This window comes from Sciurus vulgaris (assembly GCF_902686455.1).
Source record: "Sciurus vulgaris genome assembly, chromosome: 1".
Classification (NCBI taxonomy): Eukaryota; Metazoa; Chordata; class Mammalia; order Rodentia; family Sciuridae; genus Sciurus; species Sciurus vulgaris.
This window is the reverse complement of record NC_136461.1, coordinates 122,133,944-122,139,963: the sequence shown is the minus strand read 5'-3', so window position 1 is coordinate 122,139,963 and position 6,020 is coordinate 122,133,944.

The window sequence follows — 6,020 nt, the reverse complement described above, 5'->3', positions numbered from 1 at the left end:
AGGATAGATAAGGGGGAGAGAACTGAGAACAAAAGAGAATTTAACCTATAAAAGATGTAGGGTGCGCTCACTTCTTGGGACTTTAGAACATCAGCCATGGCCCCCTTCTCCCTGCGGGGAGGGAGAAGTCTGTATTATTAGCTTTAAATAAAACCTGCTTAATATGCTTGCCTTGGCGTGCTTCTCTAGTGTTCAATCTTCAACATTAGAAGGAGCAGAACTCGTCACTGGTAAACGGCGGTATCAGCACCACAGATCTCCCCAACTCCTTAGGCTGGGGTAGAGATTCCAGATTTATTCACAACTTTCATGGGATTTGCAAACCAATGTTGAGCATTACTTGCTGTGGCACCAAGGGACTGGATTCTAAACTTGATTCCTAAAAAATGACCGCTGAAGATCTGTACCTCCTGGCATTCATGCCCTTGTGTAATCCCCTTTTCTTTAGTGTGGGCTGAATTTAGTGACTTGCTTATAGTGAACAGAATGTGAATGTCACTTCTAGCGAGGTGATGGAATGTCACTGATACTGGTCTTGGAAAACAGAATCAGGTGCTTGTTCCCCCAGTGTTGAAGGTTAAACACCCAAGAAAAGCTGAAGCAAGTGTAGAAAGTAAATTTTATTTGAGAAAGAGACAGAACAGAGATAGTAAGCTCCTCCAGAGAGGAGCCAGGATCCAGAGTGGATGCCCCTGGGGAAAGGGGGTGTCTTGCTTTTTTAGGGACTCCCACCTCCTTTCTTCTCTGCAGACATGCCCAAAGAAAGGAAAGAGAAGACCCAGGGAGTAATTGCTTGTGTTGGACCCTGTGATCCTTCCCCTCCCAGGGAGGTGTTAGCAACTGGTTGAGCCTGGGAAGTGCTATCTGGAGGTTAGCTGTTAGCAATTCATTTCCTTTTCTTTGATAATTAGCCCCAGTCTTTCCAACCAGATCATTCATTATCTATGCTGACTATCTGTCCTTTTCCCTGTCTCATCAGTTCTGAGATTAGGTTACAGAAAGGCTGAATGTTCCATTTTGGGTTCTCTTTCTTTCCCTCCATCTTTTCCCTCTACACTCTCTCTCTTTCCTCCTAGCTCACTTTGAAGGGAGGCAGATATTATGTTGTGATTTATCTTGTGGAGAAGGCTTCAAGACAAGGAACTGATGAAATCTTCCAGGCAACATGCTGTGAGGAACTGATTTTTCTGGCCAGCAGCAGGTGAGGACTTGAGGCCTTCCAGGAGTCACATGAATGAGATTGAAAATTGATCTTCCCCAGGAGGGCCTTGAGCTGACTGCAGCCCTGGATCACATCTTGCTCTGCAGCTTCTGAGAGACTTGAAACCAGAGAGGCACCCACCTAAGCCTGCTGGCTTCCTAACCCACAGAAATTGTGAGATAATAAATGCTTTTTATTTTAAGCTGCTACATTTTGGGGTATTTTGTTACACAGCAATAGATGACTGATGAAATGGCCCAGTAAATTCCCTGTGTTGCTGAAGCTAGTTTGTGTTAGCTTCCTGTCACATGCAACAAAATAATTTTTAGTTGGCAGGGAAATATGTGCCAGTAACACCACACTGGGGGCAGATGCTCAAGGTGGTGGTGCAGACTTGAGTGAGTTGAAAACGTAGGCTTGGGGAGTAATGATTTCATTTATCCTGTCTTGGGAAACTGACTCAATTTGCATTTCCTCCGAATTTTGTACCTTTCATGCCCCCAACAGATTAGATGATGACCCCTCTCATTGGTGAGGGTCATCTTCTTTACTTGGTGCATTGATTCAAACGCAAATCTCTCCTGGAGACACCGTCACAGACACACTTAGATATAATGTTTTATCAGCTATCTGAGCATCCTTTAGTTCAGTGAAGTTGACACAAAAGATTCACTATCACAAGTTTGCCCCTGTCAACTTGGCACTGATACCCATCTTTTAAAACATAGTAAAGTGTTGGGGCTATAGCTGTAACTCAGTGATAGAGCTCTTGCCTGGCATGTGAAAGGCCCTGGCTCAATCCCCAGTACTTAAAAAAAGAAATCCCCACACAAAGACAATAGCAAGATAATAATTTAGTCTAACATGACATAACAATCTTTCAAAATGCACCAACTCATTCACCAGAAGAGGAGGGCCCTTAGGTGATATTTACTCTTCTCCTGATATCCTGTAGCCATAGAATAATGTAAAATTAATAATGTTTAAATTCTGACATAAAGTTAATTACATTACATAATAAGGGAATTAGGATATAAAACAATGATATTTTCTTTTTAAAAATATTTTTTAGTTGTCAATGGACTTTAATTTAATTTATTTATTTATATGCGGTGCTGAGATTCAAACCCAGTGCCTCACACATGCTAGGCAAGTGCTCTACCACTGAGCTACAACCCCAGCCAGTGATATTTTCTTAATATATGTATATATGCACAAAACCATATTCACTGTAAAATTAGAATGAAATATTCATGACAATTACTGTTCTTATTTTTGTAACTGATCATGTTGGTCATAGCCAGTATTTATAACTACTATTTTTCATTAACCATTCTGTATTCCCTTTGCCTTCACTAAGTTTCTCATCTGGTTGTCATTCTTCAGTGGTGGGATAGCCCAAATCTTCATTCTCAAAGGGTTTAGACCAATAGAGGTCCTGCCTGGAGTGGTTTGTTGTAGTTTTCCATTGACCTTAATTATAGGGCATGATGATACTAAGTGACATCCTAAGGGATTTTTTATATTCCAGTCCTAACATCCTTGGAATAGTAGTCTGATATCTGCTTGAGAGTCAGGATCAACTAACCTATCTAACATTTAGTTCTTTAGTTCATTAAGAAAACGCAAGCTGCCTGCATGCATATACCAGTTACTTTATATACAATATAGGAAAGGGGCAATTGAAGTTATATAGAGAGTTATGCTACCATATTTGAGATGTGGTGGAACAAAATTGCAGTTTTCTAATTGAGAATGTTCTCTTTGTCTGAAAGAACAGAATTCTGGAGAAAAAATAACAGGTCCCCTTTTTAGTAGATGCCTCATCTTTGTTGCTAGAAAATATCAATTATATCTTCACCCTCCAGTTCCAACTGTGAAGGTGTGTCTTTTTCATTTATTAGCCAATTAGCATGTCAAAGTGGAATCTGATCTGCCTCATTGACAAACTGTCATTCACAGTTGGCTTTCATTAGTTTACTAAGTGGGATATGTCCTTAATCTTTCTTTCTTTCTTTTGGTACCAGTGATTGAATCCAGGGAAACTTAACCATTGATTCACATCCCCAGTCCTTTTTTATTTTTTGAGACAGGATCTCGCTAATTTTCTTAGGACCTTGCTAAGTTGCTGAGGCTGGCTTTGAACTTGCAATCTTTTCTGCTTTAGCTTCCCAAGCTCCTGGGATTTCAGTCTTGTGCCACCACATTGTGTTTATGCCCATTACACAACAGAATCATCCTGCCCCACCACTTCACCACTTTCAAATTATCATGATCATTATTCTCAGTCTTAACTCCTTTCTTGAACTTCCTGTAGGCCAAGGCTAGTGCTGGAGTCTCCTTAGTTACAACTTCACAAAACAGTAGAGTTCATATTGAAGGAGCACACATCAGCACCAGTAGTGGCAAGAGGTGGTGACATTGGTAGACAGGGAAGAGCCTAGTGAGGTATCTTATAGAAGGGAAAAGTGATCAAAATCCTGAGAACTAAATTACATAGTGTCAGAGAGTTGATATATCTATGAGAAAGGTCAGTGAAGGTGTATTACTGGCCCTGTCAGAAGAAAGCAAATTGCTTCTGGTGAGCCTGTGGATGAGGCATGGAAAAAAATAAAGTCTGTTCAATGGTTGCATAGGCTCTAGGGGAATGTGGCTTGCTTAAGCAATAAAATCACATCCAGTATAGCAGCTTTAATTTGAGTCACCAGCAAGTCAAACTTATGATAAATCAATGCCATTGTTCAGATTCATCTCTTCTTTACAGGCCAAATAAGATAGTTGAAAGAGAATAGGTGGTCATCACCTACCACCTCTCTATCTTTAAGTCTTTGATGGTGATGACTTATGTCTACAATTTCTTCAGGGATGCAGTATTGCTTTTGTTATTGTTGTTGTTGTTATTTGTTTTTGTTTTTTTTTGTTTCAAGAATTTTTTAAAATTTATTTTTATTGTAAACAAATGGGAAACATGTTGTTTCTGTTTGTACATGAGTAACAGCATACAATTTGCGCTTACAAATTTACATAGGGTAATGAAGTTTGAATCATTCTGTTATTTTTTCCTCCCCCCACCCCTCCCACCCCTCTTTTCCCACTATACAGACCCTCCTTCCTCCATTCTTGCACCCTCCCACCCCCCATTATGTGTCATCATCTGCTTATCAGTGAGATCATTTGTCCTTTGGTTTTTTGAGATTGGCTTATCTCACTTAGCTTGATGTTCTCCAATTTCATCCATTTACCTGCAAATGCCATAATTTTATTATTCTTTATAGCTGAGTAATATTCCATTGTGTGTGTGTGTATATATATATATATATATATATATATATATATATATATATATATATATCACAGTTTCTTTATCCATTCATCAATTGAAGGACATCTAGGTTGGTTCCACAGTCTGGCTATTGTGAGTTGAGCAGCTATGAACATTGATGTGGCTGTATCTCTGTAGTATGCTGATTTTAAGTCCTTTGGGTATAGACCGAGGAGTGGGATAGCTGGGTCAAATGGTGGGTCCATTCCAAGTTTTCTGAGGAATCTCCACACTGCTTTCCTTCACTAATTTGCAACCCCACCAGCAATGTATGAGTGTACCTTTTTCCCCACATCCTCTCCAAAACTTATTGTTGCTTGTATTCTTGATAATCACCATTCTAATTGGGGTGAGATGGAATCTTAGGGTAGTTTTGATTTGCATTTCTCTTATTACTAAAGATGGTGAACATTTTTTCATATGTTTGTTGATTGCTTGTAGATCTTCTTCTGTGAAGCATCTGTTCATATCCTTAGCTCATTTGTTGATTGGATTTTTTGTATTCTTCGTGTAGAGTTTTTTGAGTTCTTTATATATTTTGGAAATTAGTGCTCTATCTGAAGTATGATTGACAAAGATATTCTCCCACTCTGTAGGCTCTCTCTTCGCATTGCTGATAGCTTCCTTTGCTGAGAGAAAGCCATTTAGTTTGGATCTGTCCCAGTTATTGATTCTTGCTTTTATTTCTTGTGCTATGGGAGTTCTGTTAAGGAAGTCTGATTCTAAGCCAACAAGTTGAAGATTTGGACCTACTTTTTCTTCTATAAGATGAAGGGTCTCTGGTCTGATTTCAAGGTCCTTGATCCATTGTGAGTTGAGTTTTGTGAGGGTGAGAGATAGGGGTTTAGTTTCATTCTGTTGCATATGGATTTCCAGTTTTCCCAGTACCATTTGTTGAAGAGGCTATCTTTTCTCCATTGCATATTTTTGGCACCTTTGTCTAGTATGAGAAAATTGTATTTATTTGGGTTTGTGTCCGTGTCCTCTGTTCTGTACCATTGATCTACCTGTCTATTTTGGTGCCAATACCATACTATTTTTGTTACTATTGCTTTGTAGTATAGTTGAAGTTCTGGTATTGCAATACCCCCTGTTTTATTCTTCCTGCTAAGGATTGCTTTTGCTATTCTGGGTTTCTTACTCTTCCAGATGAATTTCATAATTGCTTGCTCTATTTCTGTAAGGTACATCATTGGGATTTTAATTGGAATTGCATTGAAACTGCATAGCACTTTAGGTAATATGGCCATTTTGACAATGTTAATTCTGCCTATCCAAGAACATGGGAGATCTTTCCATCTCCTAAGGTCTTCCTCAATTTATTTCTTCAATGTTTTGTAGTTTTCATTGTAGAGATCTTTTACCTCTTTGGTTAGATTGATTCCCAAGTATTTTATTTTTTTTGAGGCTATTGCAAATGGAGTTGTTTTCCTCATTTCCCTTTCAGCTGTTTCATCGCTTGCGTATAAAAATGCTGTAGATTTATGCGTGTTGATT